At 46.8% G+C, this 17,777-nt stretch overlaps 1 long non-coding RNA gene across 1 annotated transcript in view; it reads left to right on the top strand.

The window, feature by feature from the left end:
- The first annotated feature begins 590 nt into the window (after positions 1-590).
- The window catches only part of LOC126100483 (uncharacterized), a 532,316-nt gene continuing 515,129 nt past the window's right edge, over positions 591-17,777 (top strand). The window contains exon 1 of the long non-coding RNA XR_007522182.1: positions 591-960. This is a non-coding gene — a long non-coding RNA (uncharacterized LOC126100483). The remainder of the gene's footprint in view (positions 961-17,777) is intronic.

The following is a 17,777-nucleotide window of genomic DNA, read 5'->3' as shown; positions in this document are numbered from 1 at the left end:
TAATCCTTGATCGTAGTTGCGTAGTTGTGCAAACTCACGATACAATGAGATAAATTGTAATGAAACTCTTTTTTTTGCTAAATATGTGCAGAGAAAAATCAACGCAAACAATGTCCATCAGTTTGCCAAATTCCTCTCAAAATTGCTCTAAATTTAATTTAACAATGAGTCAAACAGCGCCATACGTGGTTTAATATTTGACGAACATCGTAAAGTTTGCCAAATTGCTTGTTCGTGTACAACCGCCTATATAGTCGCTATGTTGTTTACGTCCTCTGATATATTTCTGTCACTGGTCAAAGCCGATAGCCAGTATCGCTATTTGTACTTTACATAACAGTTGCACATCAAAATACTGGCTATATAGTGCGACACTGGACACCAATAAAAAGAATCAGAATAAACGTCGCTGTGGTCTATGGATGCTAAAAAGCTTTTGATTGCTAATAGTGGGCGCTTATCTTTTGTTTGAAAATAAGTCTCGCTGTAGAGGCGGCGGTGAATCGCAGAGGGCTCACTGGCGCTGCCGCCTGCTGGGCATTCAGCGAACTACGGTCATAGAGATGCGGCAGTCACTGCTTCGTCTGCGGTGATCGATACAGCCCGCAGCTGGCCATGTGACGGCCGACAAAAGCAGGCGAGCCGCAGTCTCCGGTTTTCAGCGTCCGCGGGGAGGCGGCGGTAAACACACGACTGACAACCTGATCGAAATAACGCTTGATCCCGTAATACACGTGAGTAGGGCGCTAGCGCGTCTGTCGTGACGAAGGTAACGGTCTTTTGAAGTATTCGATCGTACGAGGTGGGCAGAGATATGAGGAGCTGTTTTTAACCTACAAAAGTAGTGTCGTGAAGTTTCATTTACCGACCGACGTCTGCTATATGTGATTAGGAACAAACAAACACTGGGCTCTGACAGCTCCAATTTTTTATTGGCTCCCTGCAGCTGTCTGTCCTGAGGTAAGTAACGTAGCTGCGGGAAGGAGCCTGTTTCTGTAATTAACTGCGTGCGGCAATGTTGCTGTTAGAGCAATGCAGACTTGCACAGAAACTTAGACTAATGTTTGGGTGGTGCTTCACAAAAATTCACCTCCCCTGTGCGCTGTCAATGCTGTGAATGTATTATTGGTAAGGTATGCAGATGCCCGTGTTTCACGCCATACATAGCTGGAGCGCAGTTGGCTTCTGATATTCTGTTTTATTAACTCGTGTTGTAGACAAAAAAATTCGCCATTGCCTTACAAAGGGAATTACCGTACCATTCTGTCACAGAGGTGGGGACAAATAACAGAACACGTTAAGGGCTGGTCTTGGATTTGAACTCACTTCCCCTGCCTTCAGCTGTGTATCAAGTTTGGTACGTATATGTCGACGTCAGTATTGAAAGACCGTATTGCAGGACACATGTAATTATCCTGATGCTGGTGAGAAATGAGTGTGTACGCGTGTCATTCACCGCACTATTTAGTATCAAAATAGTGAACATTTATGGTATTTAGACGACTAAATGTATACTAATACGCTACAAGCTGTTGTCGGAGGATGACTGCTACAGCGTTATTTGCTTTCCTTGCATTCCACTCGCATGTGCCCCGATGGAAGGATCGAATTCACAAGCTCGTGACATCTTCTGTTAGCTAATTATCTCGTTGTTTGCCACTTAAGGTTGCTAAAGAGGCAACGTGACACGTGAGTAAAAATAAATGTTACCTTATTTTAGTTTACTAACGTAATACAAACTTCGTTTCATATAGTGAAGTGCCCAAGAATGTTGACTGCAACCTGTCAACAATATAGTAAATTACAGAAAACCACATTACCTGTTACCGTATTTAAAAAGTGGGAAACAGTAATATTTGATTCAGTGCGAAACTTCTTGAAAGAATGTTTATGCGAAGTAACGCAAACAGAACACGCCTTACGTTGGGAATGCAAATGTAAGGCTCCAGCAAGCCAATCCTCTGCACCTCGCTCTGATCTTTTTTTAGCACAAGCCGTTTCTGGCACCTGGGAAGCGTGTACACGAGGCGGCAGTTTATATTCCGCTAGACTTTCCCTTGCGGTTGACATAGACGACACTCAGCAACTATTTTGACTTGTATGGTTCTTGCCAAGTTTCGATAGAGGAATCATTATTGTCGCCCTTCGAGTGTTAGGATACTGTCTTTGAGTCCAGAATTTAAACAGTCTAAGGCTACAAAACTCAGTTATATATTTTGGCCAGTGAGGTTTTAGTTGATTTAGTTTTGCTTTTCTGTTGTTCTTTTCTTTCATCCTATTCCTCTACTTCACTTTCCGAATTTACTGTGATGGTGATTCTTTTTCCAGAATGAAACAAAATATTATTGGAAATATAGGTTTGGCCTAAACTGGCTGTTAGTTGTTTATACACGGTTACAATTGTTGAACTATATGAAAAAAACGTAAATTAGTTACAAACTACGGCGTGCATTCAACATGCAAATGTTACTTCAGATATTCGGATTTAGGTTATGACATGTTCGATGTGCCTGCTATCATTGGCGCCGATATGGCGCGCAGACGAATAGCGAAATTCTGCATGACTCACCGAAGTGTCGGGATATCGATGCTGTCGATGACCTTCTGAATGGCTGTTTTCAGCTCAGCAATGGTTTTGAGTTTACTGTTGTACACGTTGTCTTTATTATAGCCCCACAAAAAAGGGGTCGCACGTGTTCAGAGCCGGAGAATACGGCGGCCAATCCAGGCCTATGCCTGTGGCCTCTGGGTACCCAAGAGTCAGAATGCGGTCCCCAAAGTTCTCCTCCAGGGCTTTCCTGCTTCGAAGGGGTCGAGCTCCGTCTTGCATGAGCCACATCTTGTCGAAATGAGGGTCACTTTGGATAATGGAGATGAAGTTATCTTCCAAAACCTTCACGTACCGTTCGGTAGTCACCGTGCCATCAAGGAAAATCGCATCGATTATTCCGTGACTGTTCGCCCCCGGTAGCTGAGTGGTCAGCGCGACAAAATGTCAATCCTAAGGACCCGGGTTCGATTTCCGGCTGGGTCGGAGGTATTCTCCTTCAGGGACTGGGTGTTGTGTTGTCCTAATCATCATTATTTCATCCCCATTGACGCGCAAGTCGCCACAGTGGCGTCAAATCGAAAGACTTGCACCCGACGAACGGTCTACCCGACGGGAGGCCCTAGTCACACGACATTTACATTTTATTCGGTGACTGTACACTGCACACCACACAGTCACCCGTAGAGGGTGAAGAGATTTCTTGATCGCGAAATGCGGATTCTCAGTCCCCCAAATTCGCCAGTTTTGCTTATTGACGAACCCATCCAAATGCAAGTAGGCTTCGTCGCTAAGCCAGACCATGTATGCATATACTAATTCCCATCACGTCCCGCGACCAACAGTTCAGTTTGAACGTTCAGTTGTTACGATGATTTTATTTCATACAGTTCAATAATTGTCGCCCTGTAGGTCTGTGAAATGTGGTAGCTGAGATCCAATGCGTCAAACATTATACATACATGAAACTTCCTGGCAGATAAAACTGTGTGACGGACCGAGACTCGAACTCGGGACCTTTGCCTTTCGCGGGCAAGTGCTCTACCAGAGTGAAAATCTCATTCTCCATTATACAACCAGTAATACGGAGTTCTGAGGGAGTAATATAAAAATTCACTTGATTTACTTTGGTGGAATTGGGCTCAAGGAACAGTTAACATTTTAGAATTCTTTCAGAAGAAAACCTTTACTGCACAGCTCAGAAACCGATTGTTACTAGTTGCTCCTGAGAACTGTCGGTTGTTCTGAGAATGAGAACAACTGCGATGGTCGTTCTTCATAGTGTAGTCGGCATTCATATGATGTACGGCCCATGGATAAAAATCGACTACAAATGAGGGAAACTGCGCAAGAGACGGGCAAACCTATTTCTGTGCACAGTTCCTAACACTTCGGATTGGCTGAAAACTTGCCAGTTCTGAATGTTACCGTCTACATCACTGCCAATAAATTTTAAATGAATAGCTAACAGTTTTGAGCAATACTCGCCCAGTTTAGTTTTCAGTGTTAAAGTGTTGACAGAGATTGTTTAAGAAAATGTTCCCTATTCCTACAGAAGACAATACATGTCAAAATGAAATAAAATCTCTGAATAATAAAATCTCCGTTTATTTCCAATTTGTTGTGTCCGCACTTTGTCTTTTTACAATGATTATGACATTCATCATACTCAAACGTGCAACAGTACGCTGAAGCCTCCATTCATTGCGCATTCACAAATCTGTATTCTTGTAGATAATGAACGAAACTCTTTGCTTTTCCGCGATTCGAAACGTAAAATGAATTAGCACGAGGACAAGCGATAATATATCACAGCTGTATGTGTGTTTATGAGTCTATCTAATAACATGTCACTCACGAATGTAAACAAATACTGATAACTCGTGCAATGTCAGTCCAAAGTCCGGAATAATAGGAGAGAGGAAATAAATATCAATGCAGTGCCAGAGGCGTTTAGCCCCAAGAAGCAAGACTACCACGTATCATCCACAGCAGGCAAAATTGTAAATAAGTGAAACTAATGTGCGGATCTCGATGTCTGATCGCACTTTGCTAGTATACGTAATGATGCCCCATTCACGTTGCTAATTGACTGGTACAAAATGGTTCAAATGGCTCAGCACTATGGGACTTAACATCTGAGGTCATCAGTCCCCTAGAACTTAGAACTAGGTAAATCTAACTAACGTAAGGATATCACACACATCCATGCCCGAGGCAGGATTCGAACCTGCGACCGTAGCGGTCGCGCGGTTCCAGACTGAAGCGCCTGGAACCGCTCGGCCACACCGGCCGGCGATTGGTACATTCATTGTAAATTTAAATATTCAGTATGATGTGAATGTCTTCGCAATTCGTCTTAACTGTCGAAGTTTTGCTTTAGGGCTACAGTCGGCATAAATGCCTGAACATTGTCCACAAAAGACAATGTTCTTATTCGTAATAAAATTATAAAATTTCAGAAGCGTATTCCTACAGCAATGATAGTATTTCAATGGCAGTGAGTTAATTCCTTTATGACTTGCACCGTGTGTAACGAATCGAGACTGCGTGTTAACAGCGCCATGGACTTTGTATTAATGAATAAACTTTACGAAAACACAGTCGAGTATCGACCTGAAATTCTGACAGGGAGTAGTGATGGAGTTTTTCGTCTTACAATTTAAGTTTTCAGTCGAAATTTGTTGTTCGTCTGCCTCATTACTAACTACTTCAATTTATGAACGATCTTTTGAATAATTCTAATGGGTGGACTTTCATATATGCCGGTGTTTTCCGGCTTCGAACATTAAATAAATACTTTTCCTTTATTGTGAAGACACGTTATACAAAAATGGAAAATGAGCGGCTTGAAACAGTGATGTTGCATGAATGAAATTTTATTCGCTGGCATGCAGGTACAATTGCGCATTTTCACATAGCCAGTTAATGAAGAAGATATCGAGAACGTCTGGAATTAACTCAGCTCCAATTTGTGAAATATACAATCGCATGTAGTTAACAATAAGTAATGAAGTATGTCTGGAGTAATGGAATTTACCTGGAATACAATACAAAAAAATCATGTACAGAGATTAAAAACTGGCGATGCAGGAAATGGAGATTTTAACAGAAAACAGAGTTAAATTTACGGAAAAGTGCAGTGCTTCCTTTACGTTTAGTTTATATTTGTGTCACAGAATCTGGCAGAAAAGGATAAGAACTACATTCACAGTGTACGTATCGCTACATACATGGCTGCTTTATGAGCTCATGACCAAGTAATAATTACTGATAGTGTGCAATAATCATAAAGCCGCTGATGGGCCCCAGGGCACATCCTTAGTATTGGTTGGACATAAGCAAATAGAGTAAATTCGTTCACCTTCTTAGGATGCGCCTTAGGATTCCGAGAAGAAAATGACTCTGTAAGTAATGTAGAAAGATTTACTTACATTAATGTTTCACTTTGCAGAAATTATAAAAAAGAAGAAGTATGGAGAGAGACCACGAAATTTTACAATAATACACTCCTGGAAATTGAAATAAGAACACCGTGAATTCATTGTCCCAGGAAGGGGAAACTTTATTGACACATTCCTGAGGTCAGATACATCACATGATCACACTGACAGAACCACAGGCACATAGACACAGGCAACAGAGCATGCACAATGTCGGCACTAGTACAGTGTATATCCACCTTTCGCAGCAATGCAGGCTGCTATTCTCCCATGGAGACGATCGTAGAGATGCTGGATGTAGTCCTGTGGAACGGCTTGCCATGCCATTTCCACCTGGCGAATCAGTTGGACCAGCGTTCGTGCTGGACGTGCAGACCGCGTGAGACGACGCTTCATCCAGTCCCAAACATGCTCAATGGGGGACTGATCCCGAGATCTTGCTGGCCAGGGTAGTTGACTTACACCTTCTAGAGCACGTTGGGTGGCACGGGATACATGCGGACGTGCATTGTCCTGTTGGAACAGCAAGTTCCCTTGCCGGTCTAGGAATGGTAGAACGATGGGTTCGATGACGGTTTGGATGTACCGTGCACTATTCAGTGTCCCCTCGACGATCACCAGTGGTGTACGGCCAGTGTAGGAGATCGCTCCCCACACCACGATGCCGGGTGTTGGCCCTGTGTGCCTCGGTCGTATGCAGTCCTGATTGTGGCGCTCACCTACACGGCGCCAAACACGCATACGACCATCATTGGCACCAAGGCAGAAGCGACTCTCATCGCTGAAGACGACACGTCTCCATTCGTCCCTCCATTCACGCCTGTCGCGACACCACTGGAGGCGGGCTGCACGATGTTGGGGCGTGAGCGGAAGACGGCCTAACGGTGTGCGGGACCGTAGCCCAGCTTCATGGAGACGGTTGCGAATGGTCCTCGCCGATACCCCAGGAGCAACAGTGTCCCTAATTTGCTGGGAAGTAGCGGTGCGGTCCCCTACGGCACTGCGTAGGATCCTACGGTCTTGGCGTGCATCTGTGCGTCGCTGCGGTCCGGTCCCAGGTCAACGGGCACGTGCACCTTCCGCCGACCACTGGCGACAACATCGATGTACTGTGGAGACCTCACGCCCCACGTGTTGAGCAATTCGGCGGTACGTCCACCCGGCCTCCCGCATGCCCACTATACGCCCTCGCTCAAAGTCCGTCAACTGCACATACGGTTCACGTCCACGCTGTCGCGGCATGCTACCAGTGTTAAAGACTGCGATGGAGCTCCGTATGCCACGGCAAACTGGCTGACACTGACGGCGGCGGTGCACAAATGCTGCGCAGCTAGCGCCATTCGACGGCCAACACCGCGGTTCCTGGAGTGTCCGCTGTGCCGTGCGTGTGATCATTGCTTGTACAGTCCTCTCGCAGTGTCCGGAGCAAGTATGGTGGGTCTGACACACCGGTGTCAATGTGTTCTTTTTTCCATTTCCAGGAGTGTATATGGCTATCTCAACATAACTGTAAAAAAGTGTATCGATTTTAACGTAAGAGAGAGAAGATTATAGGCAACAGAAATGAACTTTATTGAGACGGGCAGGGAGTAATCAGGAAGAAAATAGTGCAGCCCAACTGTCAGCGCAGCGAGAATAAAACTTTGTAACAACGGTTCAACACAAAACATATGCAGCATCCACACCCCCACCCCTCCTTTTCATGGGACTCAAAGTTGTTTTGTGGTTACGTGCCTGGCGAGCAAGGGACTACTGTAGAATTTCTCCCCTTTCCGTTGTTTCAATTTAACTCTCTGACTATATGTTTTCTCAGATTTATTCTCCAGGACAGATTCCCTGTTGATAAGACGTCGAGTATGGATTTTCCTACTTCGTTGCCTTTATTTTATGAAACCATATTTCGGTTAATTATGTTCTGTGCCACGTATGGGTTTGACTTCCTCCATTTCAAAATTTGTTTACAGAATTTGCGTAGGATGCGGGGAATGTCGCCCAGTAACTAGCATGGTAGCCAGTCCATGTAGGTGGACGTCAGATACCCGTCCGTTTGTAGCCCTCTGACCACTCAGGGATCACATTATTGTTGTCCGAGATGTCACCGCCCTACGTGTGCCGAGGAGTTGGTGCCTGCCTCCTTGGGGGCACCCGAAACTCTGGGCACTGGCCAAGACGCCAGGTGGTCTTTGGCTGCGTGTCCCCTGTCGGGAGAAACCTCGTTCGGAGCAGGGGTATCGTGGCGGATACCTGGCACCATGAAACGACATCAAGCTCTTCAGAAGGATCACAATTCAGTGCAGATCGTTACGACCCAAGGAACTTCCCTCAATTAGTCGCACCATAGGAAGAAAACAAAACCAGAGACTTCCAGACACTTACTCCCCTCAATTTCTGATTTCTGCCCAAACAGATAGAGGATCCTTTCTCTCTTCTAAGTCAAAGTTCTTTGTAGTCTCTACAAAGAAACTTTGGCGAACTCTCTTCCCTTAGTAAATGAAGAATTGGTTCCATCTTAATTAAGACAAATCCTACCAAGTCCAGGTGCTACTCTCTCATATACAACTTGGTGATGTACCTGTAACTGTAACACCCCATAAGATCTTCTACATGGTTCGGCAATTAATTTTTGACCGAGACCTAAGGTTGCAGATGGATGAAGAACTACGCGAACACACAGAGAGGACGGGTCCTCTTCACACATTGTGTACATCGCGACCAACCAGACAACAAGGTTGACGCGGGCGCATTCATCCTTGCTTTTGAGGGGCATTCGCTTCTAGAGGAGGTCAAAAGCATAGTTTATCACTACGAGCTGCAACTACTACTTTGCCTATTGTTCTGCGATCTGTGTTGCTCTCCAAGAAACTCACTTTACTGATAACCATTTTCCAACTCTTTGAGGTTACCGTGCATTCCTTCAGAATCATGCTGACTCCAAGGGTGTGTCTGGAGGGATGTGTGCATTTTAGCACAGTTGTCGTCACTGAGCGGACATACTTGGAAGCAATAGCAGTGCGAGTGCAAACGACCCCGCCAATAACCATTTTTAATATTTATTTACTTCCAGGCAGGGCATTTACTTATCTTGAGGTAACCACTTTAATCCAAACACCTTCTCCACCCCGATCTTCCTTACTTGGGAATTTCATTGTGCGCTAAGCTCTGTGGGTATGTACCATTTCATGTGGTATGGGTCTTCTGACTGCCCAGCTTGTTTCTGATCTTGATCTGTGTCTCCTCAGTTACATCGCTGCTACAGACTTTGGTGCCGCCCTGGCACCTTTTCGGTTATCAGCCATATGATCTTTTCCCCCAGTCTCGTGGCTTCATTACAATGGCCACTGAACGACAATATTTGTGACAGTGTCCTCTTTCTGGTGACCCTATCATTTCCTTGTCACCATCCAACAGGCCATTTACTATGTTGGGCTCTTCGAAGAGCTGACATGCAGTTGTATACCTCTGCCATCACCGCCATCCCCTGTCTGTCAGACGGCATCGACAACGTAATGGGAGACGTTTCGAACGCAATCATCCACGCTGCTGGAACTGCTATCCCTCTTTCTATGGGACCACTCTGTTTCTGGCCAGTGCCATGGTGGACCAAAGACATTGTAACAGTTATTTAGGATCGACGAAGCGCCCTGCAAAGTCTCAAGCGATACCTTTTAGAGACCACACTCATCATTTTTAAGCGATCCGAGCTAAGGCTCACTTTTAACTGAACGCGGTAAGGAGTGCTGGGGGCACTACGTCTACCTCTTCGGTATGTGTGCTTCTTGATCCCGGGTGGGGGCTAAGCTCCATATTCTACTGAACTGGCAAAGATCAACAACTGCCCCAGGTCTCCACCTTCATGGTGGTGCATCTACCAATGTGTCCATTCTTACTAAACGACACGTGTGTCACTACGTGACAGCATCAGTAGTCTCCTCTTACCTGGTTACCTTAAAGACCACGTATATGCAATGGCGGGAAGAAATCGCAACACCAAGAAGGAGTTGTGCGACATAAAAAGAAAGTTGGTGTGATTTTGTTTTTACATCTGAAACATGGTGTCAATTCCAGTTTAGCGCCAGTCGCACAAGTGTGCCGCTACTAGCATCACAAGAGGATGTAGATCAAGTTTGCTTTAAATACACGCTGTAACAGTCAAAAGCGGTAATTACCTTTGATACTGGACGTGGTGAGTTGGTGTTAATCAGGAATGCCTTTAAAGTGACAAAGACGCCATTATCACTACATCACTGAATTTGAACGAGGTCGTGTAACTGGCTACGAGAAGCTGGATGTTCCTTCTGCAGTACTGCAGAGAGACTTGGCAGGAATGTAACCACTATACATGACTGGTGGCAGCGGTGGTCACGAGAATGTTTGGTCGCAAGAAGACCGGGCTCTAGACGGCCATGTGGCACTACCGAGACGGAAGACCACCGTGTTCGGCATATGACTCAGGCGCATTGTACTGCATCCGCAGCAGGAATTTGAGCAGCAGTTGGCATCACAGTGACAAAAACTGTTAAAAATCGGTTACTTCAAGGACAGCTCTGAGCCAGACGCCCTGTAAAGTGTATTCCACTGACCCAAAACACCGCCGTGCCAAGGGAGAGCTCTCTGGAGCGCAGGGTGAAGGCCTGTTGTGTTTTCTGATGAAAACTGGTTCTGTCTTGGCACCAATGATGGCCGTGTGTTGGTTAGAAGGAGGCCAATTGAGGGCACCCAAAAATCCTCTCTGCATACTAGATACACCATATCTACACCTTGAGTAATGGTCTGGGGTGCGATTTGGTGTGATAGGAGGAGTACTCGCGTGCTAATCCCACCCACTCTGGCTGCAAATTTCTACTTCAGTCTGGTACTCGACCTGTTGTGCTACCATTCAGGAACAGCATTCCAGGGGATGTTTTCAACAGGACAATATTCTCTATATACCGCTTCTGTATCCCAGCATGCTCATTCACCAGATTTGTCTCCAATTAAGCACATGTGGGACATCATCGGGCGACAACTCCAGCATCATCCATAAACAGTATAACCATCCCTGTATCAACGGATCAATTGCAACAGGCATGGAACTCCATCCCACAAAATGACATCTGATACCTGTACAATGCAATGAATGCACGTTTGCATGCTTGCATGCGCGTGTAGGACATTATTGGGCGACAACTCCAGCATCATCCACAAACAGCATAACCATGCCTGTATCAACGGATCAATTGCAACAGGCATGAAACTCCATCCCACAAAATGACATCCGATACCTATACAACGCAATGAGTGCACGTTTGCATGCTTGCATGCACATGTGGGACATCATCGGGCGACAATCCAGCATCATCCACAAACAGTATAACCATCCCTGTATCAACGGATCAATTGCAACAGACATGGAACTCCATCCCACAAAATGACATCTGATACCTGTACAATGCAATGAATGCACGTTTGCATGCTTGCATGCACGTGTGGGACATCATCGGGCGACAACTCCAGCATCATCCACAAACAGCATAACCATCCCTGTATTAACGGATCAATTGCAACAGGCATGGAACTCCATGCCACAAAATGACATCCGATACTTGTACAACGCAATGAATGCACGTTTGCATGCTTGCATGCGCGTGTAGGACATTATTGGGCGACAACTCCAGCATCATCCACAAACAGCATAACCATGCCTGTATCAACGGATCAATTGCAACAGGCATGAAACTCCATCCCACAAAATGACATCCGATACCTATACAACGCAATGAGTGCACGTTTGCATGCTTGCATGCACATGTGGGACATCATCGGGCGACAATCCAGCATCATCCACAAACAGTATAACCATCCCTGTATCAACGGATCAATTGCAACAGACATGGAACTCCATCCCACAAAATGACATCTGATACCTGTAAAATGCAATGAATGCACGTTTGCATGCACGTGTGGGACATCATCGGGCGACAACTCCAGCGTCATCCACAAACAGCATAACCATCCCTGTATTGACGGATCAGTTGCAACAGGCAAGGAACTCCATCCCACAAAATGACATCCGATACCTGTGCAACGCAATGAATGCACGTTTGCATGCTTGCATGCACATGTGGGACATGTGGGACATCATCGGGCGACAATCCAGCATCATCCACAAACAATGAATGGGGCATCATTACGTACACTAGCAAAGTGTGATCAGACATCGAGATCCGCACATTAGTTTCACTTATTTACAATTTTGCCTGCTGTGGATGATACGTGGTAGTCTTGCTTCTTGAGGCTAAACGCAATGAATGTACGTTTGGATGCTTGCTTTCAACATTCTCGCAGTTACACCTGTTGCCGGCCGTGGTGGCCAAGCAGTTAAAGGCGCTACAGTCCGGAACCGCGCGGCCGCTACGGTCGCAGGTTCGAATCCTGCCTCGGGCATGGATGTGTGTGATGTCCTTAGGTTAGTTAGGTTTAAGTAGTTCTAAGTTCTAGGGGACTGATGACCTTCGAAGTTAAGTCCCATAGTGCTCAGAGCCATTTGAACCATTTGAAGCCAGTTACACCTGTTTTTATTGTACCACCATTTTACATTTGCAATTGGTTGTCTCGCGCTTATATTACCCTGTGTGTTTGCAATGTTAATCGCTGAAATATGTTACCTAGACATTTGTACTCCTGAAATTTCATTAGTTTACATCTTTACGTTAATTATTTATTGCATTTTTTTCCGTCAGTGTATTTGAGTGGTGTCTGACACGTCCGACGTGTTCGACAGAATACATCACCCAAATATACAGCTATACATCTAGCTACTTGACGTTTGTTTCAGTGCGGATGCACAAATATCCGAACACCTACAGGAATCAATTATTTGAGAGTAGGGGGTCAATGGACAAGGGGCGCTGCATTGCACTGGGGGATAAGTTGGAAATTTGAGACGGATCATGTCCGGACGGCCGAAGCAGTTGATGCAACCTCTCATGAGCAGCAGTAAATCTGATTTCGAGTCCGGGTCCAGCACAAATTTTCAACTTTCGCCATTGTATTAGCACAATGGCCTGTGCTGCTGGAGGTCACAAATTTCCACCCATCCCTTCCATTTCTTTCTTCATTCTCTGTTTCTTATAAAGATAAGAGACAAGTCGAAGACGTCCCCCTATCCTTTAAACCCCTTCACACCGAATTTTATAATGACTGTTAACTGTTTCAGGTTCTTGACTCGTCACACGGTTCTACCTCAGGCCCTGACTCGATTCATGATCGGATTATCCAGTGTCTAGTCAAAGACTCCGTCTACTCAGGGTATTCAACTGTAGTTGGCTAGAAGGTGTTTTTCCTTTGCAGAGGCAGAAAGTATCATAGACGCAGTCCTTAAACCAGACAAGACGCAACGTCCATCGACAGCTACCGATCAATTAGCCTCACCATCGTGCTCGTCAAGGAAAAAGTATGCACTGCACAAAAGCGAGTAATTAGAACTGTGTGTGTTTACACTCACAAATCTTGCAGATGTGAGATTTAAAACTTTCCCGGCGTACAGTTCGTTCCATAAAACTCCGGGCGAACTGCCAGATGTCTGCAACTTATTGCCGTGATATTTCGGCTCAGAGTCTTCCGGCCATCTTCAGGTGAATACTGACAGGAAGGGCGCCGAACCCACGTATTTAACCCCGCCGGCACATGCGTGGTGTGTAGAGTTGGCGTTGCGCATGCGCTGTTTGTCTGCAAGTGTGTGCGCTGTGCCGCGCGCCATGCGTGGTGAAAGCTGGCTTCATCGATATCAGATCGATTGCCTTCGCATGGCAAACGACGTCGACTACGCAGGGCACGAAGTTTTTCTATGACGGAATTCTGTGCAGAATTTAACTGGAAACCGCCGACTCGATTAATAAAGGACTCAGACATTCGTATTTCCACTGATTCATTGACGTTGGAGCTCCAAAGGTTTGACGTATGGGCCACAATTTTCGTTTGGTCGTGTTTCATCAAGAGACCAGTGATAATACAATGTTCGGCGATAGCTTCCTTCTTGGGTTGGAGGAGGCGAGTATGCCGCTGATGTTCTATGATGCATTTTTGCTCTGTACATAACGTTGTCCTACGCAAGATTTGCCGTACTCGCAGGGAATTCTGTAAACATCTGCCTTGAGTAACTCTAAGTCGACTGTAACAGATCCCAATAGCGCCGAGATTTTAAAAGAAGAATAAGCAGTCGTTTTGAAGGCCTCATCCTCTCGTTTATACTTTCGTTCGTACGTCTGTAGCGCTCTCTGTGCTTGCTGGGACAAATATCCATTGTTCTGGAACAGCTTGCAGGCGGTCCAGTTCCGTTTGCAGAGTTTCTGCATCCGAAATGCTATGAGTTCGTTAGGTTAAGGTCACAAACGCCCATCATTTTTAGCGGATGGTGACAACTAGTAGCTTGCAGATACAAGTTTGTATGAGTGGACTTTCGAAACACCGAATACCCAGGTGTGCCGTCGCTCTTCCGTCGCACCAAGACGTCTAAAAATGGAAGAAACCATCTTTCTCCATCTCCATAGTAAATCTTATGTTTTCATGTACGGAGCTCGAATGTTGCAGAAACTCTCTGAGACTGTCCAAACCATGTCCGACAGATAACAGAAGTCTTTTCTTATGCACTTCCTTAGCAACTCTTTCTATTCCATAGAGGAACTCTTGATCAGAGAAAATTAGTCACAAAGAACCTGTAAATGACTGGCATGGAGCAACAGACACTGAGGTGACAGAAGTCACGAGATATCTCCTAATATCGTGTCGGATACCCTTTTTCCCGGCATAGTGCAGCAACTCAACCTAGTATGGACTCAGGGAGTTGTCGGAAGACCATTGGAGAAATATTGGGCCGTGCTGCCTCTATAATTGCGAAAGTGTTGACGGTGCAAGATTTTGTGCACGAACTGACCTCTTGATTATGTCCCATAAATGTTCGACGGGATTGACATCGGGCGATTTGGGTGATCAAATCATTTGCTCGAATGGCCCAGAATGTTCTTCAAACCTATCGCGAACAATTGTAGCTCGGTGACATGGCGCATTGTCACCGATAAAAATTCCGTGGTTGTATAGGAACATGAAGCCCACGAATGGCTGCAGAGCGTCTCTAAGTAGCCGAACATAACCATTTCCAATCTGTGATGACCAGAGGACCTAGTCCATTTCATGTAAACGCAGCCCACACCATTACAGAGGCACCACCAGCTGGCACACAACTCGCGTCCATGGCTTCTTGGGATCTGCGCCATTCTCGAACCCCACCATCAGCTCTTACCAACAGAAATCGGGACTCTTCTGACCAGGCCACGGTTTCCCAGTCGTCTAGGGTCCAGCCGATATCGTCACGAGCTCAGAATAGAGGCGAGAGGCGATGTGTGCTGTTAGCAAAGACACTCGCGTCGGTCGTCTGCTGCCACAGCCAGCTGACGCCAAATTTCACCGCAGTTTCCGAACGGATGCGTTCGTCGTACGTCCTACATTGATTTCTGCAGTTATTTCACTCAGTGTTGCTTGTCTGTTAGCGCTGACTACTGTATGCAAACGCCGCTCCTCTGGGCCGCTAAGTGAAGGCCGTCGGCCACACCTTTGTGTGTGGTGAGAGGTAATGCCTGAGATTTGGTATTCTCGGCACATTCTTGACACTGTGGATCTCTGAATATTGAATTCCCTAACGATTTCCGAAATGGAATGTCCCATGCGTCTAGCTCCTACTGCAATTCCGCACTGCCTGTTAATTCCCGTCGTGCGGCCTTAACAATATATCTGAAACCTTCTCACATGGATCATCAGAGTACAAAAAGACAGCTCGGCCATTGCACTGCCATTTTATGCCTTGTGTGGACGATTGTACCGCCATCTGTGTATGTGCACATCTTTATGCCATGACTGTTGGCTCCTCAGTATAAAAGATACTAAAACAGTCTAAAAGAGGATTGGGCGAGGCAGCTGGCAGAGTTAGGGGCGGAGGTCCCCTAGACTCAGCATGCGGCGGGAGATGCCCCACTCCCGTCCCTACCCTGAAACTACTTGAAAACGTTATATCTGAGAACAAAGGAGAAGGAGAGGCCATTCTACAAGAATATGAGCTACTGTGTGTAAGGCGTCACAACTACAACGTACCGAGCGAGATTGCGCAGTGGTTAGCACACTAGACTCGCATTCGGGAGGACGACGGTTCAAACCCGCGACCGACCATCCTGATTTAAGTTTTCTGTGATTTCCCCTCAATCGCTTCACGCAAATGTCAGCATGGTTCCTTTGAAATGGCATGGCCGATTTCCTTCCCCATCCTTCCCTAAATCGATGGGACCGATGACCTCGCTGTTTGGTCCCCTCCCCCTAATCAACCAACCAACTACAACGTGGGGGTGGCTCATTACTTAAGATAAAACTATGGGCTAATCTGGTATGACTGTAGCAGAGGCGACACGGGAAAGTGGCTTCATTCTGAGAGAAATTGAAGGAGCAGTACCATGCAAAATACACTCCTGGAAATGGAAAAAAGAACACATTGACACCGGTGTGTCAGACCCACCATACTTGCTCCGGACACTGCGAGAGGGCTGTACAAGCAATGATCACACGCACGGCACAGCGGACACACCAGGAACCGCGGTGTTGGCCGTCGAATGGCGCTAGCTGCGCAGCATTTGTGCACCGCCGCCGTCAGTGTCAGCCAGTTTGCCGTGGCATACGGAGCTCCATCGCAGTCTTTAACACTGGTAGCATGCCGCGACAGCGTGGACGTGAACCGTATGTGCAGTTGATGGACTTTGAGCGAGGGCGTATAGTGGGCATGCGGGAGGCCGGGTGGACGTACCGCCGAATTGCTCAACACGTGGGGCGTGAGGTCTCCACAGTACATCGATGTTGTCGCCAGTGGTCGGCGGAAGGTGCACGTGCCCGTCGACCTGGGACCGGACCGCAGCGACGCACGGATGCACGCCAAGACCGTAGGATCATACGCAGTGCCGTAGGGGACCGCACCGCCACTTCCCAGCAAATTAGGGACACTGTTGCTCCTGGGGTATCGGCGAGGACCATTCGCAACCGTCTCCATGAAGCTGGGCTACGGTCCCGCACACCGTTAGGCCGTCTTCCGCTCACGCCCCAACATCGTGCAGCCCGCCTCCAGTGGTGTCGCGACAGGCGTGAATGGAGGGACGAATGGAGACGTGTCGTCTTCAGCGATGAGAGTCGCTTCTGCCTTGGTGCCAATTATGGTCGTATGCGTGTTTGGCGCCGTGCAGGTGAGCGCCATAATCAGGACTGCATACGACCGAGGCACACAGGGCCAACACCCGGCATCATGGTGTGGGGAGCGATCTCCTACACTGGCCGTACACCACTGGTGATCGTCGAGGGGACACTGAATAGTGCACGGTACATCCAAACCGTCATCGAACCCATCGTTCTACCATTCCTAGACCGGCAAGGGAACTTGCTGTTCCAACAGGACAATGCACGTCCGCATGTATCCCGTGCCACCCAACGTGCTCTAGAAGGTGTAAGTCAACTACCCCGGCCAGCAAGATCTCCGGATCAGTCCCCCATTGAGCATGTTTGGGACTGGATGAAGCGTCGTCTCACGCGGTCTGCACGTCCAGCACGAACGCTGGTCCAACTGAGGCGCCAGGTGGAAATGGCATGGCAAGCCGTTCCACAGGACTACATCCAGCATCTCTACGATCGTCTCCATGGGAGAATAGCAGCCTGCATTGCTGCGAAAGGTGGATATACACTGTACTAGTGCCGACATTGTGCATGGTCTGTTGCCTGTGTCT

The sequence above is a fragment of the Schistocerca cancellata genome, chromosome 9 (assembly GCF_023864275.1).
Source record: "Schistocerca cancellata isolate TAMUIC-IGC-003103 chromosome 9, iqSchCanc2.1, whole genome shotgun sequence".
Taxonomy (NCBI): Eukaryota; Metazoa; Arthropoda; class Insecta; order Orthoptera; family Acrididae; genus Schistocerca; species Schistocerca cancellata.
Note: the sequence above shows the minus strand (reverse complement) of the source record. Positions and strands in the feature narration are given on the sequence as shown.